General features: G+C 41.5%; 1 non-coding gene across 1 annotated transcript; it reads right to left on the reverse strand.

Annotated features, from left to right (window-relative positions):
* Window positions 1-17,726: 17,726 nt before the first annotated feature.
* LOC113194535 (U6 spliceosomal RNA) lies at window positions 17,727-17,833 on the reverse strand. Its single transcript, XR_003302303.1, has one exon. It is a non-coding gene; the product is annotated as a U6 spliceosomal RNA (small nuclear RNA).
* Between the last annotated feature and the right edge of the window lie 7,716 nt (window positions 17,834-25,549).

The following is a 25,549-nucleotide window of genomic DNA, read 5'->3' on the forward strand; positions in this document are numbered from 1 at the left end:
TATTTTTAAAAACCCACTCCACATAATAAGAAATGTGAATATATTTTAAGCACAGTAACTTTGACCATCTGGATCACTCAGGAGGATGGGCAGTGTTAAATTAGGTTGTCCCATTAGGCACTTCTGAATCTCCCTAGGTGTCTCTTTTATGGCCCTTATGCTACTTATAATTATAGTATTTGTTAAATGTCTGTCTTCAATATTACATTATCATATGTATGAGGAGTAACCAAGACTACTGTGTTCATGCTAGTATCCCCTGCTTTGTGCACAAAATGACTGCTCAATTAACATTTGCAGATGAATGATTAAATTACTGTCTCTTTACATTCACCAATGCAACTTGCCACTTAAGAGTTGAATAAATGAATGAATGAATGAATAACATGGAGGCAAGGAGCAGTCTAGATTCAGATTTCTTTACTTCCACCTCCTTCGCTACTCTTTTAATTCTTGTCCAGTTTCCATACCACAATCTCTCTCCTAGTTTTCTTTCCTAATTTTATTTTGTTTCTGTTTGTTAACTAAAGTAAAACTTTCAGCAAAGCCCGTATGCATAAAATTTATACCTAGATCAAAAATTTTGAGGTGTAAGTTTCAAAATGAAATTAGATGTTTGCATATAAACTGCTTGAAATGTCTTGCTTTCTTATCTTATTCTATGTGTCTTACACACCAAAACAAGAACATGGAGAAGTAATTTATCATTAAAATCATTCCAACATTTGTTTTCTATTATTGCTAAAACTACTTCCTAGGATTTCACTGCAAACCTACAGTATTTTAGCTTCACTTTTGTGAATTAACTTGGAACTCTTTTATAACTTTGTTTCTTTAAGAAAACGCATGGTAGACACCAGTAAATGTTTGAAATGGGACACACTTGTGAATTGGGAGACTGTGTGTTTATGAATGCGTATTGATTGGAATTGTTATGGAGCCTGTAAGCAATTGTTTTTGTTTTTTTTTTACCACTAGAAATTCCTGATGTTTTTCTATAACAACTAATTTTCCACATATAGAGTAAGCCGATTTTATATGTTGATTTTTGACATCAGAAGTTACATGAGTTACTTGATTTCATAAGCCAAGTAAAAACATGCCTTTCCCTAGATCGTCATTATAAAAGGAGCCTCTGGGTAGTATATCCTGTTTTCCCAAATACTGTAATTATAAATTGATCCAATAAACATTACCTTGAAATTTTGCTCAGTTGAAAGGCACCATGGAAAAATCACATGTATTAGAGCATGTTGAATCTGCAACACATATTTTGGAGTTTCAATAGCCTATATAATATTTTATAGAGTCCCCCCACCATGGCTTTGATAAATATTGAGCACAAATTTGAATTGGGACAACTAAGTTTGGGGTCAAAATTTAGGTAGCAATCTTTGAATAACTTATTGTAAAAGCACTATATATGCCTATTGAAGAATATATGAAAAGTAATGGAAGATAGAAAAAACAGTTTTAAAGTGAAAATAAAAATCAACATAATTACACCAGGCGGAGACAGCTGTATGTTTGTGGAATTTTCTACATAATTAAACATATACTCAATATGCAATATTTCCTTCTTTGCAAAGCACATAAATATTCAGAATATTATTTTAAGAAGTACATTGCCATCCGAGGCATTTAAGTTTTGTGGGTTAGCACAGTACTAAGATGAATGGTTTGAGAATTCTGAGTCTCGAAATCAAGTCATAAGAAGCCCTGTTCCAGTTACCTGCAGATGTCAGTGTGGATCTGAGTGTGAGTCAACAGTTCGTTCCAGGATGTGGTGGGACAGTTGAAGTCTAGTCGTGAAACAGTGGTTGATTTTTCATTTTTATTTTTTGAACCAGTCGTTTATTAAACAAACACCAGTTCCTAATTAGACAAGAAATATGAGCTGTAAGAGCCTTAAGTGTCTGAGATTTCTTTTCACAAAACTTAAGTAATCATGGACAAATTCTCTAATTACACGGTTCACACAAGATTATGTCCCCTCGTTCCCAGCCCTGATTATTTGACCAGCCTTCCTTCAATGAGTTATAGTGCTAGAGAAGTGGTGTTAAAATTGTTGCACTCACTAAATTTCACCTCAACCCAGATAGCAAGTCTGAGAGTTCCATTATGAGCTGGGTTGGTGTACTTTCTGCTGTTATCACATTTAAACACAAAGTTGGAAAATGATAATCCAACTCCAAAAGAGCATCATTTACGCCATTTCTTGCTTCTCCTTCTTTCTTTTCTACAGGATTCTCTTTTTCTCCAATTTTTCAACAAAAAAGTCAAAATGTTTGTCATGCTAGGAAACTGTCAGAGACTTGCAATGCCTCATTATATCAAAATACCGATGTTTCCTGGGCCACCACACGAACCTACCATCTGTTTCATGAGCTCACAAGCTTCCTCTCAACTATAATTTGCTATATATATTGGTACATAAATTGTTGGTAGCTTATGTTTACCCAGTAACAGAATCTGTTTGGCAGAAGGGTATGGGAAAGGCGTCTTTGTGGAGAAAGATTTTCTCTTTCTTTCTTTCTTTCTTTCTTTCTTTCTTTCTTTCTTTCTTTCTTTCTTTCTTTCTTTCTAAACAGCAGTTTCACTCCATTCTCTTTCTCTTTTTAAAAAATATTTTTATTTTATTTATTTATTTATATGTAGGGCTGAGGATTGAACCCAGTGCCTCATGTGTGAGGGGCAAGTGCTCTACCACTGAGCTATAGCCCCAGCCCCTTCTTTTTCTTTCTTAAAGAAAACTCTTTTCTTTCTTTCTTTTTTATCTACAATTGTTTTTCTTCAAATGTAGAAAAAGTGATGTGCTAGCCCCAATAATCTGCCTTTTATATTATTTTAATTCAAATTGCCTTGTAAGTAGTTCTCGCTTTGGGAGTTATTTTTGCTATGCTGGTTATCTCCGTACATAACCAAATGCCCTCTTAAATTTGTTTTTCTTTTATAAGCAAACTTCGTACAAATCACTGTGAAAAACTGCCTTGACCTTGTAGCTGTAAAAGATCACAGCGTTTTGGGACTTCCCACATCTGTCTAATGTAAATTTCTGCTGTTTTTCCAGTGTTCTTAGTGTCACTTACGGGTTTTGAATGTTGAATTTACATTTCAAGAACATTGGTCAGGGCCTGGCGTTCTTGAACTGTAACAGAATCAAACCTCCTGCACGTTGCCTTGTCAGCATGACTTCAATTTTCATGTAGCTGAATGAGCTATATATTTCTACCTACCCACTTTCTTGTCTTTCTAATCAGCCGACCAATGTGTATGCTGAAAGTCACCCCCCCCCAAAAAAAAGGTAGAAAAAATTCTGACTTCCCTTCCCATTAGTTCTAGACTGTAGTGTAGTTAGAGGCTGTAGTGTACTTCATGTGCAGGCTTTGAGAAGGGAAGGAGACTGTCGTTCTGTCACCTTCCTTCATGTAACACCAAAGTGTAATTTATGCAGGCTTATTGCATGATTTTTTTTTTTTAAGGTACCAGGGATTGTACTCAGGGGCACTCAATCACTGAGCCACAACCCCAGCCCTATTTTATATTTTATTGAGAGACAGGGTCTCACTCTGTTGCTTAGTTCCTTGCCTTTGCTGAGGCTGACTTTAGACTCGCCATTCTCCTGTGTCAGCCTCCTGAGCTGCTGGGATTACAGATGTGTGCCACCATGCTCAGCTATTGCATGATATTTTGCCTTTGTGAAAGTGACTGGTTTTCCATTATGGTCTACATCTATTGCATAGGTTTCTATAAAGAAACAGTGCAGGGATTATTAACCCACTCCCCACTCTGAAACAAAAAGAGAAGAGATGAAAAGGAAAAGAACTTCTATGTTGTGCTGGAGTTGTAGCTCAGTGATAGAGCACTTCCCTAGCACATGTGAGGCAGTGAGTTCAATCCTGAGCACCACATAAAAATAAATAAAGGTATTGTGTCTTAGCTACAACTAATAAATAGATAGATAGATTGATGATAGTTAAAAAGAACTTCTACGTCATCCTGAGATTTTTTGTTTGTTTGTTTTTGGTAGTAGGGATTAAACCCAGGGGTGCTTAACTACTGAGCCACATTCCCAGTCCTTTTTATTTTTTTTTTATTTCAAGACAGGGTCTCACTAATCGCTGAGGCCTGCTTGAAGATGCGATCCTCCTGCCTTAGCTTCCTGAGCTGTGGGCTTTCCAGGCATGTGCTACCATGCCCGGCTTTCATCCTGAGACTTTAAAACTTGTTTTAAGATTAAGGCAGCCGCTGGGCCTGGTGGTGCACGCCTGTAATCCCAGCACATCGGGAGGCTGAGGCGGGAGGATTGTGAGTTCAAAGGGAGCCTTAGCAACTCAGAGAGGCACTTAGCAATGCAGCGAGACTCTGTCTTTAAGTAAAATATTTAAAAAGTGCTGGGGATGTGGCTCAGTGGTTAAATGCCCCTGTATTTAATCTCTGGTACCCCTCCCTGCAAAAATAAAAAAATTATGGCAGGATTATTATATATGCAGAGTTCCTTTGGCCACACCATCCCATCTTTCATTTTGTAGTCTTTGTTACCACCTCCCCAAGTCCCCAACTCTTCACGTGCAGATCTCTCTTTCCCTCACAATACAGACTCTTAGGGGTGGACAGATTGCTTTTTCTGGAATTAAATGGCCCCTACTGTGTTGCAAAACATAGGCATTAGCTGGGATGGGGAAAAATATTTCTTTGTGTCCCTAGGGGCATTGATAATAGAATCATTTTTTTCTTGGTTGGTACTCTTGCAGCAATGCCAGTCATGTAGGTGAGAAATTAGCAGCTTTAGCTATGAGATTGAGACCAATTTCTTTCTTTTACTTTTCCTTTTCATTACTTCTCAATTGTCTTCTTTTGAGACCCATTTTCATAGAGCAGGTAGATAAAGGCAAAAGAGAGGAGGTCAAACCATCAGAGGAGGGCTTGCAGAGGACTGGGATTTGGGCACAGAAGGGAAAAATAGGATCAAAGATCCTGGAATAGTGAATGATCAAGGAGGGAAACGTTATCATACTAAACCAGCACTTCTTCAGCAATGGTGATATGCCAAGGACAAGAAGTGGGTGGAACAGGTCAGAGGAGGAATTTTAGGAGTTTGATGACTGAAAAAAAATGGTATAGGATGCCCCAGAAGTTTTTGGTGACTATTTCTGTATAGAATTTAAGGAGGTGCAATGGCATATACCTGTAACTCCAGCAGTTCAGGAGGCTGAGAGAGGAAGATTACAAGTTCAAAGCCAGCTCAGCAGAACTCAGTAAGACCCTGTCTCAAAATAAAACATTGAAGAGGACCAAGAAAGGAATGTAGTACTCATTCTGAAAGTTTCGTGGCATTCAAAAAACTGGCAGCTAGAGAAGTAGGAGGGTCCCTTGTAAAATAGTCGTCAGTGTTGCTACTGTCATTGTGGATAATGCATTTGTCTGCCTGATATTGAGTAGATGCTGACATGGGAAAAAAATCAGAGGACTCCCCTGAGCAGTGCTCAAACAGAAGTTTCTGTGATGATAGTAATGTTGTCCATTTGTGATGTCCCATGAAGTAGCCACTAGCCACACATGACTGTTGAAAACTTGAAATGTGGCTAGTGTGATTAAGAAACTGAATTTTTAGTTTAATTTAAATTCTTTCCCATGTAAGCAGCCACACATGGCTAGTGGCTATTATAATAGGATATCACAGGTCTACAGGGAGGTAAATGTGGGAGTGAGAAAGTGAGAAGGGAAGAAATATAGAGCAGAGTGGGAGATGATAATTTAGGGAGTAGTCAGGGGAAAAAAATTTCATCTGGTAAGAAATACTTTCACATCTCCAGTAGCTAAATACTATCAGTTTTTCATCAACCAAATTGTCAAGTTTGGAGGAAGATTTGGGTACCTGAGGAGAGAGATTGGAATACTTAAAAGTATAAGGGACGACTGGGCAGTGGTGGGAGCCCAGCCACAGTTGTCAATATCAGTGTGTACTGTGCCAAGTCTAAGGGGCCTGACATGGGTCTAATTAGTACTAGGCCAAATGGGTGTGATTCCATAGAATGTCCTTTCTGGAGCCAGGTGCAATGGCATATACCTGTAACTCCAGCAGCTCAGGAGGCTGAGGGAGGGGGATTACAAGTTCAAAGCCAGTTCAGCAAAACTTAGTAAGACCCTGTCTCAAAATAAAACATAAAAGGGTTGGGGATGTGGCTCAGTGGTTGATTGCCCTGGATTCAATCCCTGGTACCAAAAAATTAAAAAATTAGTTTCTGAAATAAAATAATAATAATAAAACTAAAATTAGTTTATTATGCTGTCTAAGCTTAGAAAGTTATGTTTAAGTTTATCCCAAGAGCTTTGTTACTCTACCTTAAATATTTCTTGGTAAATTCCATTTTTTCTGGTAAATTAAGCCTTCATATTGTACAGTGTATTTGAAGGAATCTCACCAGACAGGTTGGGCCCCTTCTGCCTGGGTGATGTTTGGTTAGGGTGATCTGCCAGATTCCATTGCTTGCTCTCCTTTTGATGTCAAAGCTTTGGGGCAACTCACCCACCCATCTCTGGTGGTGGCAGTAGAAGTGGAGGGGGGGCTTCCTTCTAGCTATAAAAATCATAGCACTGTATAAAACCATTGCTATTTCACTAGCACAGTTTCCAGATGTTCTGTGGGTGGGAGGTAGGGTCAGGAGATGCTTGTTGCAATATAGACCCTATCTGTAGAGAAGAAGAAAATAAAAGAGATGAGTATATAGGAATGGAAATTGATCAACTAGGATTTTTCTGTATGTTTCAAAGAATTAGGAACTAAAGAAGTTTTTTAAACTCCAGGTATTAGACAATTTAAAATCTTGATTGTTTTAAATGGAAATATCTCGTTAAACTTAAAATTTTAACTTCCAAAAAAAAAAAAAAAAGTACATCCTTTGGCTGACTAGATAATCTGTGGACATTTCCCTGTAAGGCTTTGATTTCTTGTTTTCATTGCAGTCTAACACCCCTGGAAGAGGCTGATTTGTGTCCAAAGCTCATGATGAACAACCCTGATTAGAACTCTTCCTCTGACGTTAAGATTTAAACTGAAGCTGAGTGCAGTGGAGTATCCCTGTAGTCCCAGCTCTTTGAGAGGCTGAGAAAGGAAGATCCATCGCTTGAGCCCAGAAGTTCAAGACCAGCCTTGTCAACATAGTGAGATTCTGACTCAAAAAAAAAAATATATTAAATTGAACCCAATGTTGTCTCATTTTATATATTCCAGTGGCCAACAAAAGGGCAACACAACCATTCTTGATAGTTCCAGTTAGGACTTTAAAGAGAAATCAAACAGATGTTGGATCCTCAACTTGCAATATCAGACCTAAGGAACTGACTAGTCAATTGTTTCATCTGTCAAAAAAGGTGATCTGGGCCGGGTATGGTGGCACACACCTGTAATCTCAGTGGTTTGGGAGGCTGAGGCAGGAGGCAGGAGGATCAAGAGTTCAGAGCCAGCCTTAGCAACTTAGCAAGGTCCTAAGCAACTCATTGAGATCCTGTCTCTAAATAAAACACAAAATAGGACTGAGGATATGGCTCAGTGGTTAAGGACCCCTGGGTTCAATCCCCAATACACCCCCCCAAAAAAAATTTGATCTGTACTAGGCATGGTGGTGCAAACCTGTAATCCCAGTGGCTTGGGAGGCCAAGGCAGGAGGATGGCAGGTTCAAAGTCAGCCTCAGCAGCTTATTGAGCCCCTAAGCAATTCAGTGAGACCCTGTCTTCAAATTTAAAAAATAAAGGGCTGAGGATATGGCTCAGTGGTTGAGTGCCCCCCTGGGTTTAATCCCCAGTATACACAGACACACACACACACACACACACACACACACACACACACACACACACAAATAAAGGTGATCTGCTATAAGATACCAAGGTGTTTCCCCATTTAAGCCCTGATACTGGGATAATTCAGCCTGTTTGAGTAACCAAACAGGTTACTACAACCAAAGAAAGCCTAACATTGGTGATGAGTTGGAGCAAGGACAGGAGATTCAAAAGTAGTGTGAGATAGTCTAGAAGGGTGACTAGAACCTGTTCCCCAAAACACAAAAGAGATATGTGATTGCACAGAAAGAATCTGGGACCAGTGGCTTCAGCCAATTTTGTTAGTCATTGACTGGATCATCTTGGCCTTAAACTCTCTTAAAACCCTTAGTTTTTCTAGAAAATGGAGATGGTGTTACCTGCTGAACTGGCTTCCTCAGAGGGATTCTTGCCTGATGGGCGACCATACTGAATGAAGTCCTTTCCCACTCTTAAGATTCTGTGACTTTTTTGGTAGTAAATGTGAAAGTGCTTTGAAAAGTGCTAAGTGGTATAAATGTAACATCTGTGTCATTATCATTGTTATAAATGCCTCTTGTGGATTTCCAGAGGCTGATGTTCTCCCTACATCTGCTAAGCGGGCCCACCCCACAGCAAGTTTCCTGACTTCCAGGCCAGGGTTCTCTTCCTGACCTTATAATGTCGCTTTTAAAAATTAATAAGCTGAGTGACCAGCAGAGAACTTCCCAAGGAGGGCCCTGCTATTTCCCCTCTCACAGACATTTATTTTCTCTTCCTTGGCAGAGTATAAACTTCACTACAAGCCACTGAAGAAAATAATGTTTTCTGTTAAAATCACTAAGCTCAGTGACCAGGCAGCTCAAAATATAGCGGAGTGTTTCCCAGGGAGGTCAGGTCCCCACCATCCCCACCCCCATCCAAATTTATCTTCCCTTCCCCAGCAGAATTCAAGCTACCATATAAACCACTGGGCCCATGCTATTTTGACCTTCTGGATAGGCCAACTTTAGCCACAGGAAGCCAGTAACTGAACAGGACACTCTTGGTGCAGATTGGCCATAGGTTAATGACAGGTTTCATTTCTTTCTAGATGGTCAGTGGTGTTCCACCCCACCTCTCTCAGAATATGTCATTGCCCTGAGTGAAAGGGCCCAAGGGCAGTGCTTAGAAATGAGTTTAAGCTGTTATACATCAACCAAGGATAAAGTCCTCTGCTTCTGTCACACACCATTCCTTCTGACTTAGCATATACTGCCTTGGGTTGTTTGTATTTTTTCCAGAACACAAGCATATGGCATGGATCCCTTCGTACAACCCTTGTAGCCCCTTGAACATTGAGCAAAATGTTCTGTACATAATATTCACATGATTTGAAAAACAAATTCCAAGTAATGTAGAAAATACGATCTTTTGAAGTATTTACAGTCCAAAAGAAATTATACTGATACAAATCCAAGAAACTTGGATGTCTGCTTGCTTCTACCCTTTCACCTCGAATGATGCAGATTGGTTTAACAGCCCACCATGTCTCAGTAATGTTAATGTATGGTTACCTTTGGCAGTGTTGATGCTGGGACCTACGACGAGTGCAATTTGGGCATTAGTTAGCTTTGCCAATGATTGTGATATATCATCTATAATATATGATATGTGATATGGCCAGTGGAGCCAAACAAGTCACTCGGAGAGTGAGTTATTGGCTTTCTGGACAGAAAAGGTGTTGGGTCAAGTCCAAAAACAGCATTGAATTTTCCTACTCTGTAAGCAGCAAGAAAAATGAGGGCCAAGGTGACCACAATCCTATCTAGCTTCTACATCTGCATTTACCAAGATGTTTTTAAAGTCCTTGATGTTAACTCCAAAAAAGCAGTAAAAATGGACCAAAAGCAGAAAGATGTAAAGGGTGCCTTCCTGTCTCTAGGGACAATTAGGCAACCAGCCAGCCTGGCCAGCTGAGAGAGAGCAAGGCAACCTGCCCGGGAGACAAAGCCGAGGTCAGGCAAAGAACTGAAACTATTCTGCAAGAGGGATGGGGGTTTGAAAAATTAAAAACAGGTCAAGAAGTAAGCCAAGGGTGGGAACCAAACCCTGAGCTGCAGGCCTTTGGATGTACATGTTCCAGATCAGGGTGTCACACTGAGCTCTGCAAGCAGTGTGTCAGCCTGCATCAAGGTATGTTGTCCTCAGCCTTAGCTTGGATGCATTTTCCATTCTCAGGCTGATTCACTTTGAATTCAACAAAACAGTAGAGGCCTGGGGGGAGGACAGATTTTAGGGCCTCTTTACCTCCCTCTGAAAACTGATGCTAGTGTTTTTTAACCCAGCACCTTCAAACAAAGGGAGAGCATGTTAGCTTCCTTCTGGGAAAGGAAGGAACCAAGCTCAGGGTGGTTTGGGTCATGCTTGCTACTGAGGCATTAATCAGGGTCCTGACATAACTGGAAAGGGCTGGTTTCCTATTCATGTATAGAATCATAAAGGGGGCACAACATTCAAACAAAAGGCCAAGGAAACCTCTCCCAAAGATCGTATCAACTGAAGTTATGGACCAAGGAGTCTGGCCAGACGGAAAGCCCATTTTAGAAAAGGACCCTGTTTTTCCAGGCATTCCTGTTACTCCGGATATGACTATAGTTTCAAAGAGGTCACTGGAGTAGACCTTAACTTCAAATGGTCCTTGGGGAGTGGCCAGTTATTCATGGTAAGGCTATTTTTCATTATCTCTAGCAGTAAGGAGCCACAGATATCCTATGCTTAAGATGGTGGCCATTGTGGTTTGATAGCTCCCCATCCATTTTTCCCTCTCAGGTTGTTTAGCCAAGGTATGGTTTGAAGAATTACTTCCAGATCCAGTGGATGGAACCTAATGAGTGTGAGCCAGTCTTAAATAATCTTGTGCCCCTGGATGTTACAGAGATACCAGGCTATGAGGATTAGCTTGGGAATGGGCATATGACCCAGTTCATATCAATGAGAGATGAGGGAAAGTTTCCTGATCATTAAGAAAAAAGGTCCCTCCATATCATGTCATATATGGATGAGGTCTGAAACTGCTGTAGACCTCATTCAGACTTTAGGGTAAAGTCAACTCAGGGAGCAGGTCAGGATGAGGAAGAGAGTGGAGACAAGGAGCTGACACTACAATCCTGTGTCCACCTGCCTTTGAACTTCCAGTTTTGTGAATCAAACACTTTCTTATTTTGGGAGGTGGATGCTGATAATAAAGACTGGTTATTCACTGAGACAGGAACTCGGAGATCATCCAGTGAGGACTCAAGGACTGAAAAAACACAAACTCAGAAGAGACTAATGCAGAGCACTGATTGTTCACTAACAAGGAGCGTACACCTTTCCAGTGCCTGAAATGTTTGTGTCCTCTTAACTTCCATTCCTAGTACTCAAGTGCCTGTAAAGCCGAACTGGAAGTATTAATACAAGTAACAGCAAAAATAGTAATAACAGTTTGATGTGCCCAAAGTCACATAGCTAGTAAATTGAATCCTCTCCACAGTCCAGTGGTAAGTATTATACCCATTTTACAGCAGTAGCAACTGAGGCTTGGAGAAGTGAAACAAAGCTACTTGGATAATAAGTGATGGGGTTACTGGGTATGATTCTGGGATAACTACTATCTTTCAAGGAATCATAATCAAGGGAGAGGAAAAAGGGTAGCACCTGGGTTGTTTCCCCTGACTGCATCTTAAATATTTAAATATGCCTTTGTGATGACCCAGAGAACTCAGGGCCATTTCCTTAAACAATGCTCTACACTTACCTACAACTTTCTACAATCCACATCTTATTCAGTATTCACTCAGTCAGGATGAGGGAAAACTTTATTCCCTGCCATACAACATCCAGGTAACTGATTTTACTTTGCTTAGCCTTTTAAATTGATCCCTTATACTTGAGGTTTTTGAAACCATTCTCAGTCTCTTGCTGATTTTGAGGGAGAACCTTGGTCTTTTTTTTTTTTGTGTGTGTGTGTGTGTGTGTGTGTGTGTGTGTGTGTGTGTGCACTCTACCAACTGAGAACCCTATATTAACAGCACCTAGGGATGGAGTTTTGTCTTGTTTTAACATCAGTTTCAGAAAATGACATTGGCTGGCCTTGTCCTAACATCCCAGAAGTCTACTTTATGTGTATTCAGTAGACCTCTCCTCACTGTTTTCACAATGACATGGTATTAAATTGCCCGTTTTTGCCCGAATCATACATCATTGCAAAAAATATTGTTTTCTTTTCTTTGTTTCTTCTTTGTTTTTTTTTTTTTTTTTTGTACTGGGGAATGAACCCAGGGGTACTTAACCACTGAGCCACATCCCCAGCCCTTTTTTTTCTTATTTATTTATTTTTTATGTGGTGCTGAGGATTGAACCCAGTGCCTCACAGTGCTATGCAAGCACTCTACCACTGAGCCACAACCCCAGCACCCCCATCCCTTTTTATATTTTATTTAGAGACTAAGTTGCTTAGGGCCTCACTTAGTTTCATGATCCTCCTACCTCAGCCTCCTGAGCCGCTGGGATTACAGCCATGCACCACCACACCCAATCTCTTGGTTTTTCATTATGTCTTTATTTTCTAACTAGATGGTTTTCCTTGTTTTCTGTTAGAGTCTTTGCTCCCTCAACAAAATGGCAAGCTTCTTGCAGGCTTCGACTGTGTTTTCTGCTTCCTACATGTTCCCTACAGCTCCAAACGGAGTGTTGAGCGCATAGTAAACTTTCAGTAAATGCTGATGGAATTGAATTATGAACTATTGTCTCATGTTCAGCCTTTCCTCCAGGGCTTTCAGTTAGAACATTTGGCTGAAATGCCATACAGAGGAAACTGAATTAGGGAAAAAACATGCAATGTATGTCAGAGTCAAGGTTTCAGGCTGAGCTTTGCACATTACCTAATGTGTTGACTTCTTGTCAAGTCAGTTATTATCTGGTCTCACAAACATTGCCTTCCTTTTTGTATCTTTTAAGTGGAAATTTTCTTCTCTTTGCTCCCAAATTTCACCTTTTCCCCCCTCTCAAATCTTAGAGTTGTGCCTTTTCGTCTTCTGAAGAAGGTACTGTGTAGCCATCCCTGAGTGGCCTAGTTTGGAACATGAGCCATATCAATTCTGTCTTCACATTTCTTTGCTTTTTCTTTCTTTCTTTCTTTTTTACATTAACAGTTGCATGTAGATGACAAGAGCTCAAGGGTGACAACAGAAATAGGAGGCCCAGCACTGGCTGTCTTTATTGCTCACACTCTTAAGGGGAAAGACAGGGCATTCATACAGAATGAAGCACACACATGAGAGGATTCTGGTACAGGAGGGGACTAGAAGAGTCATCAATTTTAACCTAATTTACCCCTTAAGGAAATCAGCACTAAAGCCATTGCCAAAACTTTGCTTCTTCCTAATTTGGACTTCAAAACCTCTCACAGTTGAAAGAGAAGGCCACTGTTGTCTTCTTTACTTTGTACACTGTGTCCCAGACATTGTGTGGCACAGTTCTGTGTTCCTAGTGCCTGAGCAGGGCCAGAGGGGAAGATCTGACCCCATCATGGAGGAAACAGTAGTCCTGACTGCCCGTCTTCAGTCATGAGGTCTCCTTGCACTTAAATTTCAATAACTAGATTCGGGTAGCAATGCCCCCCTTCAAATAGACATCCATGAGAACTGACTGCATGAGGGTGGAAAAAGGCCCTTCCCCACTGCCCTGGCTCCCACTCTGGGCCTCTCTGCACCTGTGACTGTTTGAAATCTGCACCCTGCCAGCTTTGTTCCTCAGTAATCCCTGCTGAGGGAATTTGGGCCTGTTCTCCACAGCCACTTCCATCTGCACTTGGCTTTCGTCTCGAGTCCACAGTTCTGGCAAGTACTAACTTCTTCGAAGCCAGTAAGAGGAGAGTGCACGTTCAAAATCATCTGCCTGGAGTTGGATGGAATGGAAAATGGAAAACATGCTCAGTTTGGAGGCATCTCATTCTTTTGGAAAATTATGAAACCTCCACTGGTTTATTGTTTGTCGTCTGCCAAGTGTCTTTTTTTTTTTTTCCAAGACAGAGGAAACCATCTTTGAGTCTCTTTCTTTCTTTGTGTATGTGGGGGTGCTGGTGATTGAACCCAGGGGCACTCGACCACTGAGCCACCTTCCCAGCCCTATTTTGTATTTTATTTAGAGATCACGTCTCACTGAGTTGTTTAGCACCTTTCCATTGCTGAGGCTGGCTTTGAACTCGTGATCCTCCTGCCTCAGCCTCCCAAGCAGCTGAGATTATACGCATGTGCCACTGTACCTGGATGATTCTCATGCTTAATAACACAAATTATATGCAATTATTTGCAAAATTGCCAGATAAGGTAGGGTTAGGATTTAGCATATTTTAAAAAATATTTTTTAGATGTATGAACCTTTATTTTATTCATTTATTTATATGTGATGCTGAGAAACGAACCCAGTGCCTCACACATGCTAGATAAGCTCTCTACCACTGAGCCACAGCTTCAGCCCAGCTTATTATTTTGGTTGTTTATTGTGACAGTGAGGTCACAAATGATATACTGTGAGTAAAAATAAGGTTTGACCACCCAGGGAGTCCTCTGTGACTGAGTATGTCAATATCTATCTTCCAGGCATATATTGTCCTCGAAGCTTTGTGCTCCTTAACTACCCTGCTACCTACTTCAACAAAAGGGAGAAAATGAAAATTGAATGTTTCCTTATATCTCTGACATTTTGTCTTCCAAATTTCCCCTCATCATACTAGAGTGGAGGGAAAGACTATGAGTACATTTATTAGGGGACTATTAGGCTATAGATATGTTTCTGTTTGGCCGTATTGGGGACTGAACCAAGGGCCTCATACATGTTAGGCAAGCATTCTATCACTGAACCACATCCCCAGCATAGGGCTATGTATTTTAAAAAACTACTTCCATTTGTGTGTGTGTGTGTGTGTGTGTGTGTGTGTGTGTGTGTACAAGGGATTGAATCCAGAGGCATTAATCACTGAGCCACATCCCCAGTCCTAAATCACTAAGTTGCTCAGGGACTTGCTAATTTGCTAAGGCTGGCTTTGAATTTGCAATCCTCCTGCCTCAGCCTCACAAGGCTAAAGCCTTCCATTTGTAAAGCATGGTTTAAACACAATAAAACCTCAAATAAGCCACTTTGTTTACTCAAAGTGATGGGGTCATAAATTATAGAATCATAGATTTTTAAAAAAGCTTATATATATATATATATATTTTTTACACAAAACAGCTGTGTGCGGTGGTACATGCCTGTTATCCCAGTGGCTTGGAAGGCTGGGTCAGGAAAATTGTGAGTTCAAAGCCAGCCTCAGCAACTTAGTGAGGCCCTAAGCAACTCAGTGAGAGCCTGTCTCTAAATAGAATATAAGAAGTGCTGGGGATGTGGCTCAGTGGTGGAGCACTTGCTTTACATGTGTGAAGCACTGGGTTCAATTCTTAACACCACATATAAATGAATGAATAAAATAAAGGTCCATCAACAACTACAAAAATATTTTTTAAAAAGGGCTGGCGATGTGGCTCAGTGGTTAAGTGCTCCTTAATTCAATTGCTATTACCAAAAAAAAAAAAAAGTACCCAAATCATTGGTGTACAGCTTCATTAATTTTTACAAAATGGATGTGACCATGTGTCCCTATCCAGAACAATAAACAGAATATCTTCTCTGTATTAGTATTCTGTGACTGCTGTAAAAAATTACCACAGATTTAGTGGTTTAAAACAACAGGAATTTATTCCCTCACAGTCATGGGTGCCAGAAATCTGAAAGCAAAGTTACAGCAAGTCTGTGCTTCCTCCAGGAGCTCTCGGGGGGAATCTTTTTCTCACATTTTCCAGCTCTGGTGGTTATAGGCATTCCTTGGCTTGTAGCTGCATCACTCCAAAAATCTCTTCCTCTGTCTTCACATGGTCCTCTTCTTCTCCTTTTTCTGAGCCTATTATTCTTCTGTCTCTTATAAAAACACTTCTCTGGGCTGGGGTTGTGGCTGAGCGGTAGAGTGCTCGCCTCTCACGTGTGAGGCCCTGGTTTCGATCCTCAGCACCACATAAAAATAAATAAATAAACAAAATAAAAATATTGTGCCCATGTATAACTAATTTTTTTTTAAATCTTGAAAAAAAAATGGATGGCATTAGAGCAGATTATGCTAAGTGAAGCTAGTCAATCTTTAAAAAATAAATACCAAATGACCCCTTTGATATAAGGGGAGTAAACAAGGACAGGGTAGGGACGAAAGTTTGAGAAGAAGATTTACATTAAACAGGGATGAGAGGTGGGAGGGAAAGGGAGTGAGAAGGGAAACCGCATGGAAATGGAAGGCGATCCCCAGGGTTATACAAAATGTCATATAAGAGGAAAGGAGGGGTAAGTCAAGAGAATACAAATGGAAGAAATGATTTACAGTAGAAGGGGTAGAGAGAGAAAAGGGGAGGGGAGGGGAGGGGAGGGGGGATAGTAGAGAATAGGACAGACAGCAGAATACATCAGACACTAGAAAGGCAATATGTCAATCAATGGAAGGGTAACTGATGTGATTCTGCAATCTGTATACGGGGTAAAATTGGGAGTTCATAACCCACTTGAATCAAACTGTGAAATATGATGTATTAAGAACTATGTAATGTTTTGAAAGACCAACAATAAAAAAAAAATCTTGAAAAAAAAAAAACAACACTTCTCCCCAGGTGCAGTGGCGCACACCTTTAATCCCAGTGGCTCAGGATGACGCAGGAAGATTACCAGTTCAAAGTCAGCCTTAGCAACTCAGGCCCTAAACAATTCAGCAAGACTCTATCTCTAAATAAAATACAAAAAAGGGCTGGAGATGTTGCTCAGTGGTTAAGCATCCCTGGGTTCAATCCCCAGTACCTAAAAAACAAAACACTTCTCATTGAATTTAAGATTCCCCTCAGATTATCCAGGGTGGTCTCATATTCAGATCCATAACTTAATTACATCTGCAAAGATTCTTTTCTCAAACAAGGCCACAATCACATGTTCTGAGATGTGGACATATCGTTTTGAGGGGCCACCATTCAATCTACACCCCTAGTCTCTCCTCTGAGCCACTGCCCTGTCAAAGGTAACCACTATCCTGGTCTCTAACACATAGATTATCTGTGTCTGCATTGAACTTTGTATAAATGGAATAATACAAAATGTGATCCTATGTGTCTGGCTTCTTTGACTCAGCATCATGCTTAGGAGATTTATCTACATGGTTGCTTATAGGTATCGACCATTCTCACTTCTGTCTTGAATGGATATTATCATAACTGTTCATTCCACTCTTTTTGGGTGTGCGTGTGGTAATGGGGATTGAACCCAGGGGTACTCTACTTCTGAACTATCTCCCTAACCTTTTTTATTTTTATATTTATTTTCCTCCTTCTTCCCTCTATTCCCTTTCCTCTATTCTACCAGTTTTTCTATAGTTTTTTTAAAATTAGTATAGTATATATATACAAAAAGATGAAATTCACTGTGATATAATCACATGTGGACATAGCAAAATTTGATCAATTTCATTTCATTGTTCCTCCCTTTTCCTGTCCTTCTTCCTTCCCCCTCAATCCGCTTCCTCTACACCACTGATCCCTCTCTTATTTTCATGGGATTCCCCTTGCCTTATTATTTTCCCTTATTATAGTCTAGCTTCCGTATATGACAGACAACATCCAACCCCTGAATTTCTGGATCTGTCTTATTTCACTTAGCATGATGTTTTCCAGTTCCATCCATTTAGCAGTATATACCATAATTTCATTCTTCTTTATGACTGAGTAAAATTACATTGTATGTAAGTGTGTGTGTGTGTGTGTGTGTGTGTATTATATATCACATTTTCTTTATCCATTCATCTGTTGATGGGCATCTGGGCTGGTTCCATAACTTGGCTAAAAATGTGAAATGCTTCACAAATTTGTGTGTCATCCTTGTGCAGGGGCCATGCTAATCTTTTCTATATAATTCCAATTTTAGTATATATGCTGCCAAAGCTAGCACATCTTTTTATTTTTTTATTTTGAGACAGGGGTGGCACTATGTTGCCTAGGACTTCACTAAGTTGCTGAAGCTGGCCTTAAATTTGTCATACTCCTGCCTCAGCCTCCCAAGTCACTGGGATTACAGGCATGCACCACCACACCCAGCTCACTCTACTCTTTTATGAGTGTGTGTGTGTGTGTGTGTGTGTGTGTGTGTGTTACTGGGGATTGAACCCAGGGCCTTGTGCATGGGAAGCAGGCACTCTACCAACTGAGCTATATCCCCAGCTCCCCATTCTACTCTTGATAGACCTTTGGGTTGTTTTAAGCACTGGCTATTATGACTAATGCTGTTACAAATAGTTCTGTATTCATGTCTTGGAGCATATATGCATGCATGCATTTCTGTTGAGTATACCTAGGAGTGGAATTTCTGGATCCTAGGATGTATGCATATTCAGCTTCGGTAGATAATGGCAAAAAATTATAATTTTTTGCACTTAGAATAAATCTTCAAGATCAAGACCAGATGTCTCATTTAAATACAACTCAATCCCAAATCTACAAATTTAAAGATCACCATTTCTCCTGATCCTAGACCTCTTGAATCAAACAGAGTTTATTGTACATTGTCATTGTGGCCTGAGTACCCCATCAAGGTACTGGGCCAAAATTATGCTGCAATTCCTTTGTTGGATCACACAAATGAAAGAGAGCTTAGTGACATTGGCCATGGTGTGAGGCAAGAAGCAAATTGTTTGGCTAAGGGTGTTAGCTGAGTTAATCAGCTTCCTCCCTGCAATTAGACCTCTTATTTGCTCCAAGAGTCAATTGGCTCAGGATTCAGTATCTCAGGCAGATTCTCGCATCCACACTTGTGTGATAGGAAAGAGCATATGTGGGAAGCATGTATGTATGTATGTATGTGGTGCTGGGGATGAAGCTCATGGCCTCACAAATGATAGGCTCTGTCACTGAGCTAACCCCAGCCCTTTTCATTTTATTTCTTGCTAAGTTGCCCAAGCTGCTCTTGAACTTGCAATCCCCCTGCCTTAATATTTTATTTATTTATTTATTTGTACTGGGGATTGAACCCAGGGGTGTTTAACCACTAAGCCACATCCCTTTTTATTTTTTTTTTATTTTAAGACAGGGTCTCACTAAGTTGCTTAGGGCCTTGGTAAATTGCCCAGGTTGGCCTCAAACTTGTGATCCTCCTGCCTCAGCTTCCCAAGCCACCAGGATTACAGACATGTGCCACTGTGCCCAGTGTCTTTCACTTTAAAATAGTTCAGTGATATCTATACCTTTAGCCCCTGAAATTTTCATTTAAAGAAGTGTTTTTCAACAGAATCCTGTGTTTTGGACCCTGAGCTATGAAAAGCTAAAAGCAGCTCAAAATCTAACAAAAAACTACTTAATAAGATAGCTCCCCCTGCCTACCTTGCTGTGTATGTATGTTTTAAACCATTGAGTGTACCTAAGCAATTGCTTTATATAGGTATTTCACCAGGAACTTCAGTTTCTCTGGGAAGAGATAAAAATACAGTATTTCATGTCACCGTTCCCACAATTCTTAAAAAATCGTGTTTGTCTTTACTAGCACAATATAAAACATCTCCTGTTGATAGTTATTTTACTTCAAGAAAACAAGGCAGGAATCTCTAATGGCAAATTTTGCACACATTTTTAAACCTGAATTCTTCATATAGATTACCAGGCATGTTTGACTCCAACCATATTTTCCCACATAATTATTTCTTTTAAATCTCTTAATTATTCCATTCTGTTGAATACCATCTATCCTGCTGAGGAACAACTGCATCTAAACAAATCAACAGGTTTTGCGTCATTGTCTAAATATGAGGGAGAAGCAGCCCCCTAACTATACTCTGGCACTTGGGTGGAAATGAAGAGTTCTAAATCCCACATTGGGAAGGCCTCATCTTAAGCTCCCCTGGAAGCTAACTTTCATAACTTGTAGAGCCCAAAACCAAGCCAAATGAATTTTGGAAAGGTCAGTGGGAAAGGGATTGGGGTGGGACTTTCCCAGAGAATGTTCGAGCCTTTGCTCCATGAGCTGTCTGGTCACCCGGACAATTTGTCTTCCCAGGGAGGGTGGGGAAAGGAGCAGAAGCCATTCTTCTCTCTTGGTACCTGGGCCCAGGGGGGCTGGAAATCTGGGATTTGCCCAGTTGGCTTGGGAGCAACCATCTCGCCCTGGGAATGAGCCTGTTGGAGCCCCATGAACAGTGAAGTTATGTCAGGAACCTTGGAGAAGGAACACAACATCTGTGGGAATAAAATAGCCGAGGATTGTCTGCCTTGTGTCTTGTTTTCTAGAGAACTGCTGATGTGTTTCAAATAATCAAATACTGTGCACTGGAAAAGTGCTTTTCCCTGAAGTCAGTTCCAGGCACCCCAGAGCTCCAGTGCTTCTGGTAAAGGCTTGCAGACATTGCTGTTAGCACACCACTTTCCAACAATAATTGACCTTTCTCCTTTTTTATTTTCTTTTTTCTCACCCTCTGTCTTGTTCTCACTGCTCCCCCACCCCTCTTAGTGTTCTCTTTATATGTTTATTTCTTCCCTCAAAGATGTAGCCAAGAAGTCCTGATGGCTCTGAGTTACAAAAGAGGTCAAGTCCAAGGGTCTGACAATAACCAGCAGTTCTGAGAAATCAATAAGTCCCTGAAGGTGCATGTCCACCCTCTTCAATTCTGTCAGCCTCACCCTCCTCTACTTATGTGTGTTGTCATTGTCCTTTCATACATGATCACTTCTAAATCAGTTCATGCAAGTGACAAGAATGAAGAAGTAGCTAGTAGCTCTCCTTTCAGCCTTTCTGCTTGATTTCCCACACACTCAACTGGCCTTAGTGTGAGTAGAGATGCCGAATCTCCTCCCCCACACTCCTGTGCAATGTCAAGGGGAAGAGGAAAGGAGCACATCATTGTAGTGTTGGGAATCAACAGTACTCCCAATCAGGTAGCAGGCCTATTAATGCACACACACTTCCTGGCCTCTGCCCTGGCCCCTGCCCAGAGCTCCAGCATGCTAATCACAAGGAAAACGAGTGCACATGAATGTCAGCAGTGAACCAGCAAATGGCTCACTTCAGAATTAGCCCACAGCATCTCTTTTTCTAGCTGCCATCCAGTATTGGCAGTGGTATTTACACCAGTTAACACCCCAAATCGGCTTGGGATTATGAATGGAAGGAAGGGAGATCCCCGTGCAAGCAAGCAGCTGTCCCTTTGGTTAATTATTGGGATCCACAAGCCCATCCCCATTGCCAGGGCTCCAGTGTCGAGATGATGAAATAGGTGATTAAGGGACTTGGAGGCCAGTCCACACTGCAGCTTTGTCTGGAGTATTCCAACGACAAGTGTTATTAGTCCACTAATCATAACATTGCCTGCAGTGGAATTTCCTTGGGAAGGAATGGGGCAGCGCCTCCATGCCAGAGGGCCGAGCAGCATGAAAATACTAACACATCACAATTGGCTGTTCTGTGGGAAGGCCATTCCAACATCCAATTCAGGAAATAGGTCACCAGGCTGGGAGATGCACTGCTATTTTGATTTACTTCCTTTGACTCTCAAAGTTTGCATACACTTTCCTTGGGGTAGAATCAAACTCCTCCAAGTTACTGGCTTCCGGAGTAACATGCAGGGGAAAATCCAAGCAGGTTGGGAAAACAGGGGCATGGATTCTCTGTAGTCAGTCTTGCAAAGTCCACTGGCTTCTAGGAATCAAACCTGTTGCCCTTTCCACTACTCCTCCATTTGGCCCCCTTCAGCGCATCCTCGCATAGGTCTGGGGCCATGGCTTTTAGTAGCCTGCAGCTGTGCCTGCCAGATAACAAATGTTTGGTTAGATGGTGAAGAGATACAAACGGATTGCAGGGTGCCAGAGCCTTCTCAGTAATGAGCATAGCAAATCTTCCATTTCCAAGCATCTTGGAAGGACGAGATGTACTCATTTGGAGTCTCCACTGCCAGGGGTGTTAGTACCAGCTGTTGGATTCAGAGACCACCCCGTTGATGGGGTTAGGGGCCCAGCCAGCCCTTTTTTTTTTTTTTAATTCTATACCTCTGGTCACTTGCGCTTTAAGAAGCAGGAGTCAGGAGCCAGTGGTGGGTAATGATCTGTGGGCTCTGTCACCAAGCAGCTGCCTCTTCTTTCCTGGATCAGTTTGTTTTTTCTTAAATCCAAGCAGTTGTCTACTGCCCTGGAGAATCAGCAAAGGGTACTTGTGAGCCCATTGGTATTTGCAGATTTTGCATTGGGTGAAGCTTATTACCACCCCCCATTTTTTTAGATAGACAGATGGTCTGTCACTGGGGGTTCTGAGCCTACCCCCTGCTCCCTTTTTGTTTTTAACCATTTAACTGGTGGGTAATTCACAACATTATTTTTTAATTTTGGTACTGGAGATCCAACCAAGGGATGCTCTACTACTGAGACACATCCCCAACCGTTTTTAGTATTTACTTTGAGACAGGATCTAAGTTGCTAAGGCTGGCCTTGAACTTGCTATCCTTCTGCCTCAGCCTTCCAAGTTGCTAGGATTATTGGCCTGTACCACCATGCCCAACCATAGCATTTTTCTTTTCTTTTCTTTTTTCTTTTTGTTTTTTGAGAGAGAGAGAGAGAGAGAGAGAGAGAGAGAGAGAGAGAGAGAGAGAGAGAGAGAAAAGAGAGAGAATTTTTTAATATTTATTTTTTAGTTTTCGGCAGACACAACATCTTTGTTTGTATGTGGTACTGAGGATTGAACCCGGGCCGCACGCATGCCAGGCGAGCTTGAGCCACATCCCCAGCCCCCATAGCATCTTTCTTGACCAGGTATATTCTAATCTATTTTATTTTTATTTTTTTGTAGTTGTAGATGGACAGAATGCCTTTATTTTATTTGTTTATTTTTATGTGGTTCTGAGGATTGAACCCAGTGCCTCATGTGTGCTAGGCAAGCACTCTGCCACTGAGCTACAACCCAGCCCCAGATGTATTCTATTTTATTGGAATATAATCACCTGCCATCCCAACAGTTAGGAGAGGAACACTTGTGTCAGTGGTGCATTGGGGTATTTAATTGCTGTGGGAAGGTTTGAAAAGAGGCCTCTTGGTGAATAAGACCAGAGAGCTTGCTTGGTCTCTGTTTCTCTCAGTTTTTTTTTCTCTCTCTCTTTCTTTTTTCTCCTATTAGTCATGACCTATATAGGCAAACAGGAAAGGGAAATCTTTGTGACAAACTCTCCTGACAAATCTACTTATTTTGGCTCTGGACTTGAGAAGTGTTTCACTGCCTTTAAAAATTCTAGATACTGTTTTAACATTACCATTAGTTGTATAGATTTTAAAAAACACAAATCTTTAGAGCACAGGTTGTCTCAAATAACTAAGGTCAAATTTACAGTGCTGGGCTGGGGCTGTAGCTCAGTGGCAGAGTGCTTGCCCAACATGTGTGAGGCACTGGGTTTGATCCTTAGCACCACATAAAAAAACTAAACAAATAAAGCCATGCTGTCCATCTACAACTATAAAAAATATTTTAAAAATTACAGCACTGCAGAACTATCACATGGTTATTGCTTATACTTCAGGGGCAAGTAAGAGGTACAATTCAAAAATCATGAGAGCATCTGGGCACAGTGGCACATACATGTAATCCCAGCAGCTCTGGAGGCTGAGGCAGGGGGACCATGAGATCTAAGCCAGCCTTAGGAACTTAGTGAGGCCCTAAGCAACTCAGCAAGGCCCTGTCTCTGAATTTTTAAAAAAACTTAAAAGGGCTGGGGCTATAACTCAGTGGTTAAATACCTCTGGGTTCAAACTCTGGTACCAAAAAAATGAAAAAATAAAAAATAGAATATTAGCCAGGCATGGTGGCACATGCCTGAAAACCCAGTAACTTGGGAGGCCGAGACAGGAGGATTACAAGTTCAAGGATATTCTCAGGAATTTAGCAAAGCCCTAAGCAATTTAGACCCTATTTAAAAAAAAAAAAAAAAAAAAAAAAAAAAAAACCTGGATGTGATGGTGCATTCCTGTGTTCCCAGAAGCTCAGGAGGCTGAGGCATAAGGATTGTGAGTTCAAAGCTAGCCTCAGCAAAAGCAAGGCCCTGTCTCTAAATAAAATATTTAAAAGGGCTAGGGATGTGGCTCAGTGGTTAAGGGCCCCTCCGTTCAATCCCCAGCATCCCCCTCCAAAATGAGAGCAAGTCCCCCCAAAGTTATCTGGCAAAGCCTGGGGCACAATGCTTACAGAGGCTCTCCTGTGAGCTGTGTCTGAATTTGATTCCCAGCTGTGAGGCTTGCTAGCTGTGGGGTTAGGCAAGTTCCTCTGCTCCTGTTTCCTACCCTCCAGGTCCTAGTGCAAGAGGGTTGGAAAAGTTTAAGAAGATAATGTTGGGGATATGCTTTCTTAGCCCAGTCCTGGAAATCAGCAAAGTGGTCACTAAATATTGACTTTTCTCATTATGAAAATCACCTCCTTGGCTTTGTTGTCCATTTCCTGTTCAATAGCAACTGAAGGAGTCACAGGAGCCCCCCTTCTCCACAGTCTGGCTATTTTTGAGGCTCCATTTGGAATGGGATGGCCCCAGCAGTCCAGGGGGTGGGAGGCAGTGGGGAGGGAGGCATTATTCTCTGGGTTGCAGCTGTGGCAGCCAGTACAGTATCCCCCACATGCCAGATGAATCAAGCTGAGGGCCAGATCTGGGCTGTGGGCCAGAGGTTCCCCACCCTGATTTATAGTGTGGACAGAGATGTGGGTGTTTTGTGAATATATTTTGATGATGATAAAAAAAAAGAGAGGGGAAAAAAAACACCATTCCTTAAAAATGTGCTGAGGGAGGGAGGCTGAGGCCTCTATCCGTGAGATTAGAGCAGCCCGACTGTTAGCAGTAGCAACTTGCAAGAAAGAGGCCCCTGGAAAAGCAGCCTGTGAGAAGCAGTGCCCCTTGGAAGGCAGTGAATTGTGAATGAGGCCCCTGTATGCCAGCCATTGGGGGAGATCAGGCTTGCTGTCCCCTCTGCAGGTGTGGAGTAGGGGGACTTGGCTTGCATTTTAACTCCTACAGGCCCCAAGAGCAGAGAAAGGGACCACTGGGCCTACGGGGCTCTGGGAAGACTCTGAGTCCCATGGTTTCTGTGCACTCACATTTATCTAGAAACCAGCTACGCTTTGCTTTTGGGGTCAGGCCTAGGTCATTACTAACAGGTAGAGGACAATAGTCTCCAGACTGCCTTGGATGGAGTTTGGGGGGAGAAAAAAACACCTCAAGGATTTGTCCTCAGCCTTCAACCCAACACATTGATTTTTTTTTTTTTTTGGTACTGGTGATTGAACCCAGGGGCATTTAACCACTGAGATACATCCCCAGCCCTTTTTATGTTTTATTTAGAGACAGGATCTTGTTAAGTTGCTTAAGGCCTCTCTAAGTTGCTGAAGCTGACTTTGAACTCATGATCCTCCTGCCTTAGCCTCCCCGTCCCTGGGATTACAGGCGTGGGGTACCATGCCCAGCTCAATCCAATGCATTTGATAGTGCTCCCAGTTCTGGGGTTAAGGGAGCTGAGTGATTGGAAGTGGAGCCTCCCTCTAGAATGTTCCCTTCTGGGACAAAACAGAGCCAGGCATAGGCCCCTGCCCCTGGTTTCCTCATGAAGTGTCAGGCACAGATGGCGTGGCTTACTGTATTTCATTGAGGAAAGAACCTCAACTAGG

This window comes from Urocitellus parryii, chromosome X, assembly GCF_045843805.1.
Source record: "Urocitellus parryii isolate mUroPar1 chromosome X, mUroPar1.hap1, whole genome shotgun sequence".
NCBI lineage: Eukaryota > Metazoa > Chordata > Mammalia > Rodentia > Sciuridae > Urocitellus > Urocitellus parryii.